The sequence below is a fragment of the Mustela nigripes genome, chromosome 7, assembly GCF_022355385.1.
Source record: "Mustela nigripes isolate SB6536 chromosome 7, MUSNIG.SB6536, whole genome shotgun sequence".
NCBI classification, from domain to species: Eukaryota; Metazoa; Chordata; class Mammalia; order Carnivora; family Mustelidae; genus Mustela; species Mustela nigripes.
In genome coordinates, this window is record NC_081563.1 from 60,699,072 (window position 1) to 60,718,893 (window position 19,822).

General features: G+C 39.5%; 1 long non-coding RNA gene across 1 annotated transcript in view; it reads left to right on the forward strand.

Annotated features, from left to right (window-relative positions):
- LOC132022550 (uncharacterized) overlaps positions 1-19,822 on the forward strand; it is a 98,385-nt gene that overhangs the window by 19,929 nt on the left and 58,634 nt on the right. Inside the window, exon 3 of the long non-coding RNA XR_009405618.1 lies at positions 19,387-19,487. This is a non-coding gene — a long non-coding RNA (uncharacterized LOC132022550). The remainder of the gene's footprint in view (positions 1-19,386; positions 19,488-19,822) is intronic.

The following is a 19,822-nucleotide window of genomic DNA, read 5'->3' on the forward strand; positions in this document are numbered from 1 at the left end:
CTTATGTTTCATGACCCTTACCAAGGGCAGTCTCCTCCTAAGGCTTAGAGAGATCTCTGTGACGGGAAGAGAGTAGTCAGCAGCCTAAGCCCTGGGGAGAGCTACCCTACACAGGGCCACCTGCCTGTGCTACCTAATTCTCTTTCACTTCCCTATTTCTGTTTCTTCCAACTGCAGAAGGAACTTTATTTTTTTTTTTTAAGATTTTATTTATGTGACACAGAGAGAATAAGAGCACAAGCAGGAAGAGTGGCAGAGAGAGAGAGAAGCAGGTTCCCCACTGCTCAGGGAGCCTGATGCGGGGCTTGATCCCAGGACCCTGGAATCATTACTGAGCCCAAGGCAGGCAGACAGACTCTTAACCAACTGAGCCAATGAAGCACCCAGAAGGAACATTAGACAATAAGAATTAGCAATATTTCAGAACAAGGATAAAAATTATGTCTGTGGTAAGACCTCAGTATACCCCACAAATAGGTAATTCTTATTACTCTATTTTACTAGTGTTTAAACCAGCACCCAGAGATGATATGATCTGCCTCAAGTCCCAAATCAGCAAATAGTAGCAGTAGCAGCCGCACAGTAATAGTATCTGTGAGTCTTGTCTTACAGCCTTGTGCCTAAGTACACAAATATATCTCTTGAGTGACTGTGCAGGTCTGTGCTGGCTAATCATGCATAAACTCCAGAGGATGGTATCATTGACCTTTCAAAATTTGCCCCATTCCTTGAGTAATTGATATGTCTTCATGCCTTACTAGCTTGTGACCTCAAAACAAGGCCATGTGCCTTAATATCCAGACCATAGCTCTGAGCCCAGGGAGCTGAGGAGTCTGTCTGTTCCTTTGCTGAATTTATATGCTCCTCCCCACCTCCCCCAAATCCAAGGAGTGCGTAGGAGCGCTTGTCATCTCCATCAGTCCCTCGCTTCCAAAGTGGCTTTCTCTAAGGCCCTGGGAGAAGCCCTCACAGTACATTTAAATGGGTGTGTGTTTTTTAGAAGTTTTATTTTAATTGCAATAATTTCAGACTTCTGTCTATTTCTACTATGACTTTTGCTCCTTTATTCTCTCCCTGTCTAGGGTAGTATTGGAGTGGCTGTGGGCCTTTTTATAGGATCTGGCTAAGAGGAGAGTGAATACTATATATGTCGTACCTCCTTTTTTTTTTTTTTTTTTTTTTTTTTACAGAACAAGTTAACTTGGAAATATGCTGTTTTTTACACCTTTAATGTCAGATATTGACATACAATAGAGGGCTTATATTTAAAGTGTATAATTTGATATGTTTTGACTCATGTATAGCCTGAGAAACCATCACCAAATCAAGATGATGAACAGACCATCAACCTTAAAAGGTTTCCTCATGCCTCTTTCTAATTCCTCCCCCTTGTTCTCACTCCCATCCTTAACCACTGATTTCTGTCAGTTTAGTTTGCATTTTCTATAACTTGCTATAAATGGAATCATATAGTATACTCCTTTTTTCTGGCTTTGTTTGCTCAACATAGTTATTTTGGGATTCATGCATGCTGTGTGTATCAATAGTTTGTTCCTTTTTATTAGTTATATTCCATTTTATGAATATGCTGAAATTTCCTTATCCATTCTACTGTTGAGACATTTGGATTTTTTCTAGTGTAGGGGTAATTACAAATCTGTGAAAATTTAAATATAATTCTTTGTACCTTCATCTCTCTTGGTTAATATCTGGAAGGAGAATGGCTGGGTCAGATGGTAGTTTTATAGTTAATTTTTAAGAAATTGCTAAGTCTTCCGAAGTGATTATATCATTTTGCATTCCCACTAGCAATGTATGGAAGTTCTAGTTGATCTGTATTCTTGCTGATTCTTAGTGTGGTCAGTCTTATATTTTAGCCATTCTAATAAGGGTAGCAGAATTTCACCGTGATTTTAATTGACATTTCCCTAATAGCTAATGATGTAGATCTTCATTGTGTTTGACATCTTTATATTTTCTCAGTGAAGTGTCTTTTCAGATATTTTCACACTTAAAAAAATTTTTTGTGGTGTTTGTTTCCTTATTATTGAGTTTTGAGAGTTCTTTATATATTCTGAATATTCCCAGATGTGGTCAGGCTCCATATGGCCAAAATGAAGCAATCAGTATGGATGACAGAGTATTTCCAAAGCTGATTACTATGTCTTGAATAATGCCACTGTGGGACACCCCCTACCATTACCTGCAATGTAGTTCATGCAGCACTGGGCCAAAATTCCCAATGTGGGAAAAATACTCCCTGTGTTTTTCCTCTACTCTCACACTAATGCCACACTTCACTTCACTTCAGACATCAGATGTGTGGATTTCCCACACATCAGGCAATTCTCTGACACCAGCTGGGTGTTCCACAACTTAACTCAATTCCGACACTATCTACTTGGAGTTAATATCAGATCCCGCATGTTAAGGTTTCAGTCCCACAAGATTGCCTACCCCCACTTTGGATGCCGATCTCAAGTCCCAAGTGGTCATCTGTACTTTTGACTGACCATCTGTAAATCTCATGTCACACTCCTTGGGTTTGATAATTTGCTACAGAGACTCACAGAACTCAGGAAAAAGCTAAATTACCTTTACCAGTTTTTATAAAAAGCTATGATAAAGGATACAAAGTGGCATCAGATGGAAGAGATGCCTAAGGCAAGCTATAGGGAGTAGGGCTCAGAGCTTTCAAGTCCTTGCCAGGTGCCACCCTCCCCAGAACCTCCATCCTCCATCCGCAGTGTGTTCAGCAAGCTGGAAAATCCCTGGAACTCATATTTTTGGTTTTATGGAGGTACCATCACGTATGGATGGTTAATCAACACCTCAATTTTTAGCCTCCTCTTCCTGGAGTGTATGGGATGCAACTGAAAGTTCTAAAGTTTCTAACCATGGCATGGTCTTTCTGGTGACCAGCCCCGACCTGGAGCCCACCAATCATTGACTCCTGAGTACAAAAGATACTCTATCACTTAGGAAATTACAAGGGTTTTTAGGAGCTCTGTGCTAGGAACTGGGGACAGAGGTCGATATATACATTTTCTATTATTTCACATACTCCAAGTCCTTTTCACAGCTTTTCATCTGGCATAGGGGAAAGAGAAGTTCAGACATGCAGGTTATCATGCCTATTGTGTAGTCTTAAAATCTCCCATTAACAAATACCTTAATAAAAATACCAATATGTCTTGCAAAAACAAATACCTCTTGCAAGAACCATCACTTTTAGGGACATTCCAGTCTACATAAGCATTTAGAAAAACAACGGAGAAAAACAGCTCTCTTACTCTGAAAGCATGTAGTCCTGCTAATAATACTCCCAATTTGTATCCCTAAATGAAAGGCTTAACATTTTAAGTTTTCAAATGCTTTACAACAGCCTGCACATGTCTTCACAGTTGTCTTCAAGAGCAGCTGATGGATTCCTGTTTGTCGTTTACATTTTGCAGGTTACATTTTCATCTCTACTTCTAGAGACAGAATATTTGTAATAAATATCACCTCTTCCATATCTCAAAACACTGAACTTCCTTATCCACTTGACACTGAAATGCCTGTAAACATGTGTGTGTACATGTACACAAATGTATATACTACTTTATATATATGTATATGAGTTGTGAATGTTCTATATAGAAAAGTAAATAGGGGCACCTGGGTGGCTCAGTGGGTTAAAGCCTCTGCCTTCTGCTCAGGTCATGATCTCAGGGTGCTGGGATCGAGCCCCGCATCGGCCTCCCTGCTCAGCGGGGAGCCTGCTTCCCTTCCTCTCTGCCTGCCTCTCTGCCTACTTGTGATCTTTCTTTGTCAAATGAATGAAATCTTAAAAAAAAAAAAAAAAGTATGTTATTTGCAACTTTCCCTTCTAAAGAACTTCTGTTGGGAAGTCTCTGGATCAATGAATAAGTATTTTGGAGGATTCTAATGGTCCTAAATGTGTGAGCTGGTATCTAGCCATTTTGAAACACTGATAGAGGAGTAAGGGAGTTACCCTAAATGGGGCTAAGCAGTGGGTGGCAGAATATTCTTTCCATCCTAAACTTTTCCTTGCTACTATAGCCTTTACCTGTGCAAAAACAAAGGTTTTACAGAGGGGCATAGAATAGGAACATTTACTGCAGAATTTTTGAAAGACTTTGGAAACTAAACCAAGTCAACCAAAGGAACTTTTAAAATCCCAGTTGTTTGCAGAACATTTATTATAGGATCAAAAAGCATTATACCCCTCAACATTCTCTGACTACCTTGTCATATTCAATATAGCACTGTCATCATCTTCGTAATCATTATCACATAAGCGTTGGTTTTGTTTATTAGCATTGGCCAGTTACCGAACTACATGCTTTATACATTTATCTTTCAGTAACTTGGAACAGCCCTATGTGTTAGATATTATTATCCCTTTTCACAGATTAAAAAGCAGAAGCATGGAGAAATAATTTCCCCGCAGTCACAAACTAATGAGTGAAGTTAAAAATCAAACACAGATCCATTTAAACAGAGTCATGCTCATAATAAGCTTACCATACTCACCCCTTCACTCAATAATTGATCTTTGTAGAAGCAGATTTGCCATGAACTAGTGAAGCTTAAGTTCAGACCCATGAGTTGTACAAACCCCTTCCAAAGCCTTGGGCATGGGGGTCCCTAATGATGTGTCCACATGGCCATGTGCCTTTGTAAAACAAGCTATCGGTTAAGATGCTTTTCCTTCCATTCAGTTCCTCCTCCATCACACTTTCCCTTACATCAGAGGGCATTGGAATTTGCTGTGGACATTCTAATACTGAACTGGAGATTTGGGGATACATTTAGTTTGGGTTTTGTGTGATATTTTATGTAGTTCACAATCACTTATGTACAGTCAAACAGTTGCTATCTATGTCGGTATAGGAATGGCTTTTAGTAATATTCTAATCACTGATGGTGCCAACTCACAGGGTGTTATGACATTTAAACTAAAAGAGTTAACTAGCAGTGAGGGAACCAAAGAAAATGGAATTAGAATGAAAATTATATTTTTGACATCTTAAACTAGTATAAGAATTCATAAATCTTTTTTTTTTTAAGATTTTATTTATTTATTTGACAGAGATCACAAGTAGGCAGACAGGCAGGCAGAGAAAGAGGAGGAAGCAGGCTCCCTGCCGAGCAGAGAGCCCGACGCGGGGCTCGATCCCAGAACCCTGAGATCATGACCTGAGCTGAAGGCAGAGGTCCAACCCACTGAGCCACCCAGGTGCCCCAAGAATTCATAAATCTTAAAATTAAGCTCCTTACTATTAGAATTAATAATTAAACCATTAATGAAGTTGCGTACAGTATAATCTCTCATACATTTTAGAGAGATTTTTATTAAGTGGTTTATATAAATGAGCATCATTTTTCTGAGTAATGTGCTTATAAGAAGCAGCTCATTCCCCGGGTGGTGCCTGATGAAGCATAAATTTGATGAGAAAGAACCCTGGCATATGATCATATGTGATGTGTGATGAATTTGTAACATTGGCCCTCCCAGTTTAAACTGTCAGATGAGCAGTGAGAAACCTGTCTGGCACATATTTAAGGAGGCATTTGTCAAACGAATGAGCAAATGAATGAGTGAATGAATCATTAAATTTGTAGAGTTTACATATCATTTGATTTACATGATCAAGACCCCCTGGTTCAGAGAGGCTGAGTGTGATTTACTTACTAACATTCAGTGGCAGGGTGAGGTAAGGACTCAGGTTTCCTAACTCTCAATCCTATGTTGTTGTTGTTGTTGTTTTTTAAGATTTTACTTATTCATTAGAGAGAGAGCACAGGTGGAAGGGAGAGGCAGAAGGAGAGGGAGAAGTAGGTTCCCCACTGAGCAGGGACCAGATGCACCCGATCCCAGGACCTGGAGATCATGACCTGAGCCGAAGGCAGATGCTTAATAACTGAGCCACCCAGGTACTCCTCAATTTTATGTTCTTTAATAAGATTTCAGATTGTGAAAATTTTCTAGAAGGCTTTAAAAAATCTCTACTAATTCCAACAACTAAAAGTACCTCTTTTATATCCTAGAGATATTATTGTCCTATGGAAAAGAATTCTTCCTTAGAAAATACAAGAAATTAGGTAGTGGTTGTTTTAAATATTCCCTCATGTTGTCTGACCTGGTTCTGATAAACAAATGCCAAAAGAGTCTTGGGGGGACATTTTATTTTATTTTAAAGATTTTATTTATTTGAGAGAGAGTACAAGCAGGGGGAGTGGCAGGTAGAAGGAGAGGGAGAAGCGGGCTCCCCAGGGAGCCTGACACAGGGCTCAATCCCAGGACCCTGGGATCATGATCTAATCTAAAGGCAGACGTTTAACTGACTGAGCCACCCAGGTGCCCCCTTTTACTTTATTTTATTTTATTTTTTAAAATGGGCGGCCCTTTAGATCAAGGGTTTTCAAATTGAGGGTCTTGACCTATTAGTGGTTAGTGAAATCAATTTAGGGGCTGAATTTTTTCACTAGAATAAAGAAGAAAATTCAGATTGTATTGCCACATGTTAAGAGACTAGTATAGAGACTAGTTTGTATGCAGCCGGTCACAATATAATTTTGTTTGTTTTGTTTTGTTTACTGTGGATCACGGTCAAAATTGAAAACTAGGAGTGGTGACCCAAGTGCCTAGAACAGAATAAGAATGTAACATCAGTGAGTCACCTGGGTGGCTCAGTTGGTTAAGTGTCTCTCTTTAGCTCAGGTCATAATCCCAGGGTCCTGGGATCAAGTCCTGATTAGGGCTCCTTGTTCAGCCGAGAGCCTGCTTCTCCCTCTGTCTGCCACTCCCCCTGCTTGTGCTCTCTCACAAATAAATAAATTTTCTTTCTTTCTTTCTTTTTTTTAAGATTACTTATTTATTATTTGAAAGAGAATGAGATCACAAGCAGGCGGGTTGGGGAAGGGAGAAGCAAACTCACCGGTGAGCAGGAAGCCCAATGCAGGACTCCATCCCAGGATCCTGAGATCATGATCTGGGATCATAACCTGAGCTGAAAGCAGACACGTCACTAACTGAGCCACTCAGGCTCCCCACTCTGACAAATAAATAAATTTTAAAAATCCTAAAATATATATATATAACATCAGCATAATATGTATTTGGGGGGAATAAGCCTGAGGACATGAATTTAATTATTTGGGGTTGAAGAGAAGAGGAGGGAGGAAGACTGCCATAGTTAGGCCAGCCCTTAAGCTCAGAGCCCTTGGGGTATGGTTGGAGGTCAAGGCCTGGAGGTCTTTACATAGTTGGTTGGAGACTTAGGACCCTGGGAAGTCTCTCATTGGGTCTAGATTCAGCCTGAGCTTGGGCCTCTAATGAAATCTGATATGGACAGGTTTGCAAGGGGCCTGTTTGGAACAGAGATCTTACTGTGCTTGGGGGACAATCAAGGTGGTTGACTTTAAAGTTGGTGGAGCTCCAATTATAAGTATAGTTGGAGACCTGGGGGGCTCAGTCAGTTAGGTGTTTGCCTTCAGCTCAGGTCACGATCTCAGGGTCCTGGGATCAAGTCCCATGTCAGGCCCCTTACTCAGCAAGGAGTCTGCTTCTCCCTTTCCCTCTGGCCTTCCCCACTGCTTGTGCTCACTTGCTCTCTCTTTCTCTCCCTCTGTCTGAAATAAATCTTTAGAAGAAAAAAAAAAAGGCACTGTTGGTTTTATTCAGTGCTAGATTCTGAAGGAGTGGCATTAAGGGTTGTGTCTACGGATTTGTGGAGGATTCTATAGGCAATGGAGTGGAGGTAGGCAAGGATGATGCAATGGGTTTAGGAAGTTATCACTATTACCTATTTTTCTTCAGACTGCTTACTTAGTACACAGAATAGTTATATATTTAAAATATTGTGCTTTTGAGAATAATATCCAAGTAGAAAAATGATTATAGAAATGCTATACCCGCCTTTTCATTAGCATATTCCTAGTGAAACTTTTTCCATTCCTTTATTTTTTCCCTTTTTTTTGACATGTTGTTTTAAGTGTGTCTCTTATAAATAGGAGATAGTTATTTTTATTTAATTAAAAAATATCAAAATGTAAAACAGTGATTAGAAGGGTGACTACCTGTCAAGATTCAAATATCTTAAAGAAGCAATTATAATAATTTAATATGGTAATTATAGGGGCACCTGGCTGGCTCAGTCGGTAGAGCATGCAACTCTTAATCTCAGGGATGTGAGTTTGAGCCCCATGTTGGATGTAGAGATTAGTTGTTGTTTTTTTAAGATTTTATTTATTTATTAGAAAGAGAGAGAGAGAGAGCATGCATGCATGCATGCACACAGCGGGAGGGACAGGCAGAGGGAGAAGAAGGCTGAGCAGGGAGCCTGGTGTGAGACTGGATCCCAGGGCCCTGGAATCCTGACCTGAGTTGAAAGAAGATGCTTAACTGACTGAGCCACCCAGCCATCCTGGGTGTAGAGATTACTTAAAAATAAAATCTTTTAAAATAAGTAAATACATAAAATTCTTAATTATATAACTGGAAGAGTTAAAACAAATAATTCACCCACTAGTTTGAAATACAATTTGGAAATCTGAATCTATAAAATTACAATTACTATGTAATAAGTGACCGCAAAAGAAAGAAAGGTGGGAGCAAATGGTATTATCAGGTCTTATTAAACCAATTGCAGATTATTAGGGATTTGATATCTACCAATATAACTGAGAAGAAAAAAAATAAATTAAAAATATAAAAAGTATGGCTATTGTATTTATAGAAAAATACAGTTTTATGATTCCACTCTCAAGAATGCAAAGAGGGGCCCCTGGGTGGCTCAGTGGGTTAAGCCTCTGTCTTTGGCTCAGGTCCATGATCTCAGCGTGCTGGGATCGAGCCCCACATCAGGCTCTCTGCTCAGCAGGGAGCCTGTTTCCCCCTCTCTCTCTGCCTGCCTCTCTGCCTACTTGTGATCTCTCTCTCTCTGTCAAATAAATAAATACAATCTTAAAAAAGAAAAAAGAATTCAAAGAATTGAGGATAGTTTTGTTGTTACTGTTTTTACTTGTTTTATCCAGTAGCAGGATGGATTTGGGTTGAAATATTGTGCTCTTTTACCTGATCCACTTTGTTGTGAAGAAGGCTGGCTAAGGATCAGAACCAGGAAAGTCACCTGGCCCACACTGGCATCGAACATGTGCGATTATATGCATCAGATAACTTGGAGCACCTGGGAAGCTCAGTTGGTCATGGTCCTAGGATTAAGCCTTGCATCGGGCTCCCTGCTCGGTGGGGAGTCTGCTTCTCCCACTCCCTCTGTGTGCTTGCTCTCTCTATCTCGTTCTCTCTCTCAAATAAATAAATCTTAAAAAAAAAAAAAAAAAACCCAAGCATCAGATAACTCTTTAATATATTTAAAATATCTTATTATGCGAGCTGCCGTAATTCCAGCAGCTACATTTTCTGTTCTGATTATCTTTTCAGAGGGTAAATTTCTTCTCTGTTTCAGTGTTAACAGAAAGTGGATTAAAACTAGAATGTCAGTGTGGTTAAACATGGACCAATCCAATGGGGCCAACAGATTCCATAAGGATTCATTTTCAAACCCATGCTAAGGCAAAACCTAACTCATAATAGTCCTATTCCCAGGTAAAACAAAAATACCTTGTGGCCTCTAGTAACCTAACTTAAACAGTAGCATTTACTAGTATATCAAATGTCCCCTGCAATAGTCATGGATAATTAGTATAAGGCAGTAATTGTGCCCATGTATGGAAACACCAAGATAATATCTGAATAAAGTGGTAATTATATCAGCAAGGATTTAAAAGATAACTCTATCAGAAGTCATGTCATCAAACTTATTGAGAAATGATTATTTTGAGGCTGAATGATACTCAGAGGTTTAATTCTCTCTACTTTTTGTGTATCTTTGAAATTTTCCATTAAAAAAGTGATAAGCAAACAACAAAAGTGTGGAAAATCCTAAATCACTTTTTTACTTCTGTGAAAGTAAAAATAAAGTTTTAAGTGATAGGTTCTAGAAAAAGCAAATACTACAATGAGTTTAAGTGACCTTTACAAAAAATCAAATTCATAGTCATTAAAATTTTGCATTGATTTTTGTGTGTATATGTGTGGGCTTCAGTGCTCATAATATATGTGGCAAGTTTGAGTAAAATATTTTTATAAAATTTATGTCACAGTATAAATGTCAGATATTATTTATTTTGAAAATTACCAGTGGCCAATGTCACTGAAGCTGATAGATAGAGGGCAGCATGGTCTTGTCATTTTAGCAACACGTGCTAAGAGATGGGCTGTGATCCCAGTTTTGCTTACTAAAGAAACAGACCAATCTAATCATTATTTAAATGACACATAATAAGGGTTCAACACGGTGCTGGAACAGTATGATAAAATGGGTATGGCATAATGATAGGTCTGGAGTCATACTTGGGCTAGAATCCTGGCTTGGCCACTTATAGCCACGTGATCATGAGCAAATTAATTTAAATTTATTAGACCAGGCTCAGTTTCCTCTTTTCTAAACAATAATAGCTAACTGAGAGGGTTGTTGTAAGGATAAAATGAGATACAGCTCATTAAGTAATTAGAACAGTGTCTGGCATATAGTATGTACAATAAATGGTGGTGGTTATTATTATCTGCCCCATTGACTATGATATATTCTCTCCATAGTGGTAAGTAGAATGTGGAAATATCCACAGTAGTAAGTGGAATATACAAATAGAAATATTTTTCAATTGCTCTAGGCGTTCTGAGATAGACCATGTATGCAGACAGCCTAGCTCTTGACAGGAGCGGCATTATTCAAATGCAGGTTCTTTGTGTCAGCCTATCAGGCATCTGTACTTTGGGGTATCTTAACATCTAGGTGCCTGCAGCTTCCTGAGGCTTGCATTTTGAGGAATCAGCCACGTAGGAAGCAGGGCTCTTAAAACTTGTTCCACCCTCTAATTTTGCACTTGCCATCTCCACAGCTGGATTAATCTTCTAGGCACCCTCAATTCCAACTGATCTGGGTCTAGGTCTGCCCCTGGTGCCATGACAATTGCCCAGAGTTCCCAAAGCCACATGTCACCACTACTATCTTACCCCTCAGATCAGATCACCTCTTGCATGCCATTGTCTGGATGCAGTTTAGCTGCTCTCCCTGGGCTCAGATGTTAAGACTTTATACACCTCTCTAGCTAAGAGAGGCTCCACCTTTTCAATCAGTTGCTTTCGTACTGCTGCCTTATCCCAGACTCTGTTTCCCATCCACCTCAACCCTCCTAGCATGCTGCAAGACATGAATAAGTACCTATCTTATAGAAGATAGTCACTAAATATTTGTTGAATTAATGATGTTCATGTTAATGATGGGAATGGGAGGATATTCAGCTGGTATGGGCATGAGTATGAGTAATTCTATAAGTAATCATGTATCTAATACTTAGCATTCGACCTTATCTTGATGTCTTTCCTGTCATTTTGATTTTTGAATCTCCTTCTCTGGTATATTCCTGGGAAAGCACATGAGAACAGCAGTCCTTGATAACCATTTATTTGTGCCCTTTATATATATATATTTTTTTCATTAAACTTTTGTTCTAATGGGTCTCAAACTACATTGTTTTAAGACTTTATTAATTTACTTGGAGAGAGAGCAAGCACAAGCACGGGGGCAGCAGGCATGGGGAAAAGCAGGCTCCCTGCTGAGTGGCAGCACAGTGCAGGACTTGATCCCCGGACCCTGGGATCATGACTCAAGCCAAAGGCAGACATTTAATCAACTGAACCACCCAGGCTTCTGTGACAGATTTTTGGTCAAGTTGTTTCCATTAAAAAGCACTGATTTTAAAAACTAATAACTTAAAACTCTCTCTCTCTCTCTCTCTCTCTCTCACACACACACACACACACACACACAAATGGTCCACAAAACATTCCCCTTTCCTTCTGAAGGTTTTGCAATGCATTTTTATTATTAACCAGTCTTTACTATTAAACATAAATGGCCAATTGACATAAACAGTTCTGAGACTGTTCTTCCACCACCAAGTAAGACTGGGGTGGCAGGTATTGGGGATAATACTTATTTAGTCTTCTGAGCTTTCTGGGCATACTTGGTGACTTGCCAGCTCCAGCTACTTTTTTGTCCACTGCTTTGATAACACGCACAGCAAGCATCTATCTGTCTCATGTCACAAACAGCAAAATGGCCCAGAGGAGGATAGTCAGAGAAGTTCTCAACACACATAGGCTTGCCAGGAACCATATCAGCAATGGCAGCGTCACCAGATTTAAAGAACTTGGGACCATCTTCCAGCTTTTTTCCAGAATGACAATCTATCTTCTCCTTCAGCTCAGCAAACTTGCAAGCAGTGTGGGCTGTGTTACAATTCAGCACAGGTATGTATCCAGCACTGATTTGGCCTGGATGGTTCAGGATAATCACCTGAGCCATGAAGCCAGCTGCTTCAATGGGTGGTTCATTTTTGCTGTCACCAGCCACATTGCCATGATGAACATCTTTGACAAATGTATTCTTTTTTTTTTTAAAGATTTTATTTATTTATTTGACAGAGAGAAATCACAAGTACACTGAGAGGCAGGCAGAGAGAGAGAGAAGGAAGCAGGCTCCCCGCCGAGCAGAGAGCCCGATGCGGGACTCAATCCCAGGACCCTGAGATCATGACCTGAGCCGAAGGCAGCGGCTTAACCCACTGAGCCACCCAGGCGCCCCTGACAGATGTATTCTTGACACTGGAGCCCACTTTGTTCACAGGAAGAGCCTCACTCAAAGCATTATACATTTCAACAGACTTTACTGTAACATTGACTGCTGCAAAGGTGACCACCATTGCCAGGTTTAAGAATACTAGTCTCCACTCGAACCACAGGCACAGTACCAATACCACCAACTTTGTAGATGTCCTGGAGAGGCAGATGCAAGGGCTTGTCAGTTGGACGAGTTGGAGGCAAAATGCAATCCAGAGCTTGAAGCAGTGTGGTTCCACTGCCATTCCCATTTACTGGTGACTTCCCATACTTTTAACCAAGGCATGTTAGCACTTGGCTCCAGCATGTTGTCACCATTCCAACCAGGAATTGGCACAAATTCTACTGCGTCAGGGTTATAGCCAATTTTCTTAATGAAGGTGCTGGCTTCCTTAATGATTTCCTTGTATCTCTTCTGGCTGTAGGGTGGCTCAATGGAATCCATTTTGTTAACACCAACAATTAGTTGTTTTACACCCAGTGTGTAAGCCAGAAGGTCATGCTCATGGGTCTGCCCATTCTTGGAGCTACCTTCTTCAAATTCACAAACGCCAGCAGCAATAATCAAGACAACACAGTCACCCTGAGATGTGCCTAATATCATGTTTTTGATAAAGTCTCCATAGCCTAGGGCATCAGTGATGGTCAAATAATACTTGCTGGTCTCATATTTCTACAAGGAGATATCAGTGGTGATATCTCGTTCACGTTCATCTTTCAGTTTATTCTAAAACCAAGCATATTTCAAGGAGTCCTTGCCCATCTCAGCATACTCCTTCTCAAGTTTTTCAGTAGTTCTTTTGTCAGTCCCACCACATTTGTAGATCAAATGACCAGTAGTGGTAGACTTGCCCTAATCTATGTGTCCAATGATGATGATGTTGATGTGAGTCTTTTCCCTTCCCATTTTGGTTTAGATTGAGCGGTGGTTTTCATAACACCTGTGTTCTGGTGGCAAACCCATTGCAAAAAAATCTGTGCCATTTATATTTGAGTCAGTTTTGCCCCACAATGGTGATTTCAGCCTTCAATGTCTCAAACTTCTCAAAGCTCTGGTCACTCCCTTCTATCGTGGGTGATAGCAAACCTACCCCTACGCGACAGAGGAAATAGAAGCCCCATTTTCCCAATATAAAACATAAGACTACTTCCCTCCTTCCTGTTGTTACAACAGAGAGCCTATTATTGCTCTTTAAAGTTAATCCCTCTTTGTTTAGATTCCATCCCTTCCTCTAAGGAAGATTACACTGTCAGTTATCCTTTTCTTTTCTTGTATGTTCAAACTTTCTTTCTCCTGATTAGACCCTTCTTATCAAGTTTTAAATACATTCAAGTCATCCCCATTTTTTTAAAAGGTCACTGAATCCCACATCCCCCTTCCAACTGTCACTGTATAATCTCCTTCCCTTGTGGACACACTTTCTCAACATATGATTTGTACATGCTGTGTAGCTGCTATGGGTGCCTTCTCAATATCCATCTCCCCTGCTTTCTACAGAAACTGATTCTGTTAAGAATGATAATGAGTCAAACTAAAGAGCTACATTTCCCAGCTGCCCTTATCACTAGGAGTAACCGTATGACACAGTTCTGGCCAATGATAAGTAAGTTGAAGTCAGCTGAGGATTTGCAAAAAATGTTTGTTTTCCTGGTATTAGGTACCAGACCTTTCCCCTTGATGTTTGTTTCTTCTGTCTCTCTGAAACACTGGCTTGAGAGTTAGGAGCCATCTTGCATGCACAATGGGAAAAAAACCACATACTAAGGATGACAGAGCATAAAGAAGGACTCTAGGACATTGGTGACATCATGGAATCACTGCCCCAGTCTTAACTGTCTCCCTCCATCATTCTTGTTATGTGAGGAAAAGAACCCTATTTAGTTAAGCTACTGTCATCAGGATCCATTACATGTGACCAAATGCAATTCTTAATCTATAATTCTCCCTACATTTTCTCACCTTCTCCTTATTCTCAAATCATTCCATTCTGGCTTCTGGCCCATCATTCCACTGGGCTCACCAATGACCTGCATGTTGTGAAATCCAGGGGATATTTTCAGTTCTCATATTTCTTAACCTCTCAGCAGCATTTGACTCTTGTCCATGGCCTCCTCTTTGGAAACACTGTCTTCCCATGGTTTCCATGACCAATACTCTCTGAGTTTGTTCCTTCACTTGGAGCTGCTCCCTCTCTGTTTCCTTTGTGGATTCCTCTTCCTCTTCTAGCCACACTCAGTCTCTCAGCCTCCAAGACAGACCATGGCCTTAGTTACATGCTCTTCCCTCTGTTACAAATGCTCTCCTCTCCTTCCTTTTGCCAGCTTAGTCTTCCTTTATCCTTCAGTTCTCCATCCATTCTTTGCTTGCACAGGGAGCTTCCTCTGACCTCCTTGTGAGGTCATATTTCCCCATTGTATATTCCTTCATAGCTCTTACATAGTTACAACCTCACCGTTTTTAGTGTGACTCTTTGAGTAAGCTGCCTCCCTCAGAATGTAGGCTCCATGAAGACAGGGATGATCTACTTTTGCTCATCATTGTATCCTGAGAATGCAAAATGTTCCCCAACACATAATATGTGTTCAATAATTAGTTCCTGGATGCATAAATGGGTGAATATATAGTTACATGGTGATTTATTTGCCTACCTGTTTATCATCATCTTCTTCCAGCTCCATGAGAGAAGGAAGCTTATCTATTTTGTTCACAACCACATATGCATTACCTAACACATACTACATGGCACATAGTAGGAAACACAATACATTTTTAATGAATTAAAGAATGAAAGAATAGGGTACCAAGAGAGACATTCCAATAGTTCCTTCCCTAAGATGTCAGTGTTTGGATATTATTTTACTCTCTTTTTTTTTAAAAAACATTTTTTATGAATTACTTTTTCTTTTTTTTTAAGATTATATTTATTTATTTGACAGAGAGAGATCACAAGTAGGCAGAGAAGCAGGCAGGGAGAGAGAGACTTAATCCCAGGACCCTGAGATCATGACCTGAGCTGAAGGCAGAGGCTCAACCCACTGAGCCACCCAGGTGTCCTATTTTACTATCTTTTTATAAAGTTTCTGGTTACAATAGAGTACCAGATACCTTTATTGTCTCTAGAGAAGAGTCTTTTGGAAAAAGACTGCTATCTGCTACATTGTTCTCCTTACAATATGTCATGTCTAAAATATGTTGTCTATAAAGATCTTGAATCTCTACATTTCCCCTTTTCATTGCCACCACCCTAGTCAAGCTCACATATTTCCCCTGGAGTGAATTGGACCACACACCTTTCTCTAAGCATGATTTATTAAATTATATATAAACTTGGATGATTCAGAGTTTTGACTGTACCTCAGGACCAAGGACCATATCTGTTTATGTTACCTCCAAAGAAACCTAAGTACATATGGCATATACATAATTTTTTATTTTATTGTGGCAGAGAATTATTTCTGTTCTGGATTTGAAAAATATTTCATTTATTAAGGAAAAGAAGCATTTTTAAACTAGCAACAAATCTTTGTTTTCAAATGACCAAACTGAAAACATTTTAAAAAAGCCAATAACCTTTTAAATCCTCCTACCTTCCTGCCCCATGAATTCTTAGTCATTGAGGTACCTGAGATGCTCAGTGAGGTTGACAAGAAGAGTAATTTATGTAACTGTGACAGATTTGAGGATGCCCCCATCCTTATAGCCAGCATATCTGGATCCTGCCCTTCCACGGAGGCCGAGCCACCTGTCTTTCTTCCTCGATAGATCTTCCTTTCACTCACTCATAGCTGTGCCACCTTGACTTATCTTATCTGTCTAATAAACATATGTTTGATATATCCCTTCTCTCCATATCCATGCCTGGGAAGGATGCAACCCATATCTTACATATTGTTGTATCCTCAGGACCTAGTACAAAGTCTTGTTGATACAATGATACAATATGCTGATGCTTATTTTCTTTTTGCTAATAAGATTTACGGAGCACCTACAACTGTGCCAGACACTATGTTAATGCTCAGTAGGTACTATTACTGTTCCCTTTTCACTGATGGGAATTTAAGTAACTTGCACAAGTGTTGTAGCTAGTGAGTAACAGACCCAGGGCTCAAACCCAGATTATCAGATTCCAGAGCTGGTGCCGTTAACCACTAAGCAATCCTGCCCTTCATGCATATTCATAGGTTACATACTCCAGCCAGGCTGCATTTGCTCCCAACTTTCAGAAGGCAGTAAGTGAGACCAGCTTTGCTTACAACTGATCAGGAGCATTTCAAGTTGTTTTCAAATGAAGTTTTAAGTCTGCAGATAATTAAGAAAGAAACCATATTTGGAAACAGCAGGAAGGGGTGATGTATAGAGGCCCACTTTGACATTTTGAAGTGCATTTAAATACATAGCTCAGGGCTATAAAAGTCCCTGCACTGAGATTCCAGAAGTATTAAAAATAAAATTGCCTTATTAATTTTTTAGAGAATTGTAAATGACAACCTTTCATCTCTGGGGAAATCTTTCCCTAGAGCTCAAAGCCTCCTGGTGTCTAGGATGAATAAGTTGGCCTCCATCCTTGTCATGTATCCATTCTCTGTCCCAGAGGGTCAAAGAAAACCATCTCATTTTAAAATGTAAGCATTATTTGTTGAAGGTTCTAGCCAGTTAAACTGGAAGCAGGAAAATCCACTTCATGTGGCATGAGAATAGAAAGCATTTCGCTGCAGTCCAGCATAATGAGGGAAGACTAGCCAAGGTTATTATTAAGGTTTAGTCTCCTCATCTAGTTGATAAGGACAATTAATACTCTTCCTGTCAAGAAAAAAAAGCTTTATGAAGTCTTGACCATTGATACTTTTACCAGCTTGCCCTTTTGTGTTTTGAGTGAGAGGCTCTATTTCATGAACAACTGAGTTTCCTTGAAAGCTCCAGAGAATCCAACAGTTGCAGAAAAGTCTAGGAGTAAGATAACCCAGAGACTTGAACCTGCAGCAAAATGGAGTTTCTTCAAATTAGGCATTAGAAGCAGCAGATAAAAGCAACTGGCAACTGGAGATATCCTTGTTATTCTCTGGGCTACAGTCATGCTGGCAGAAGCTTTAACTAAACTTACTTGTGAGTTCTCCAAAGGGAGTGACTGTGTTGCACCAGGGTCATTTTTCATAACATACTACTTCGCAAATAAGTTCCTAGGACCTTGTAATATACTTGACTTCTGAACCTCAATAGAAGTATTAAAATGTCAGCATGTCTATTACATATCCCAACTATAAAAAATATGAGTTTAACTGTTCCCTGGAAATAGAAACTCCAATAATAGTTATGACTTATTAGAGTCTTCATTTTGAAAGACTTAAAGCCTCCAGGACGTATTTATCCAAAATTAGCATCCAGTAACAACACCTTGGGATATCCCTGTTTTGGCAGCATCTGTAGCCAGATCTGGTTACAGTTAATAAACTAATGCTGGAGCTGCTGACCTTAGGAAGACAACTTCTGTCTAACAGTAGGTCCATATTCTGGTCAATAAGAAATTTACTTGCTCAGTTAAATTGGCTTGAGGCCTGTTCTGTTTGCTCCAATATCTGGCCAGCATTGTAGCCTCTTCACAGAGACTTAATAGAGTTTTTATCTCTTCTATCTCTTCTTCACATAATTTGCTCTGTAATTGATGGAGCATTACATTTCCTGAAAGAAATATTGTTTTGTGGCTGAATACATACCATTCACTAATTTATTAATTAATCCAATATGTATTGAATACCTCCTATGTGTCAAGTACTTGGCAGGTCATGGAGATACAAAAATTAATGATGAGGAATCTCTACTAGTAACTCAACTCAGTAGCCCAGTCATTGCTTGAGGGATCCAGATCTTTCTATCTATATTTTATCCAGGCAGCCTAATCTACAAAGCCCAGTTCAGGTCTTATCCTCTCATTCATTCATTTAGGAAAACTTTGTTAGTTTCCCCAAACCGTGAGGCACTGGAGTGAAAAAGATGAGGAGATCACCGGGAGCTTCCAACTTTATAGAGAGGTAAGCGATGTAAACAGGACCAGATTATTGAAGATGTTTCAAGCCAGACTAATCAAGGAATATAGGTTTTATCTTTTAGCAGTGAGGAGCTTTGTGGCGTTATAAAGGAAAACAGAAGCACGGTTAAATTTACATTTTAGAAAAACCAGTTTGACAATTCCAAGGAAGAGTGGCCAGAAGGAAGGAAATCAGAGGGAGGAGAAATCAAATTCCAAAGTAGTTGAAGAAATAGAAATAACAAGATTTTAATAACATATTGAATGTGAAGACTGAAGGAGAGGATGAATTCTAGAAAGACTTCTAAGAGATTTCTGTTCTGAGTGGCATTAGCAGCAGGAGAAAGAGAATAAAGTTAGTAGAAAAATGAGTTCAATTTTCCATGTATTTTGGGCGCCTGGGTGGCTCAATTGGTTAAGAGTCTGATTCTTAATTTTGGTTCAGGTCATGATCTCAGGGTCATGAGATGGAGGCCTGCTTTGGACCCTGAGCTGAACAGGGAGTCTCTCCCTTTCCCACTGCCCCTCCCACTGCTCATGCTCTTTCTCTCTCTTTCTCAAATAAATAAATCTTTACAAAAATTTTATTTGTAATGTGTTTTGTTGCAGGTGCCTTTGGAACATCCATGTATCAACATAAAGTTTGCTGTTGTAAATGTTTGTCTGAAACTGAAGCTGTTGTAAATGTTTGTCTGAAACTCATGAAAGAGGTAAGGATTCAGACTCATCAACTTGTAGATTGTAACGGAAACATAATTACAAATGATATTGCCAGTTCTGTAGCCATCCCATATTACTCCCTAGTCTCAAATGTCTTGTACTCATCCATTCATTTTTTAATTTATTTATTACTCATTAATTCATTCTTTCCCTTGGTTGACTAATGTGGAAGAATCTCCAATATCATACTCCTGGTGACATTAAAGATTCTGGTGTACACAGATAAATAATCTTTAATTCCCTACCCTAAAGGTAACCTGGCTGTTGATTATAAACTAATTCTCTAATTCTTTTGTGTGTCTTATTCTCTAAGAAGAAGATAAAC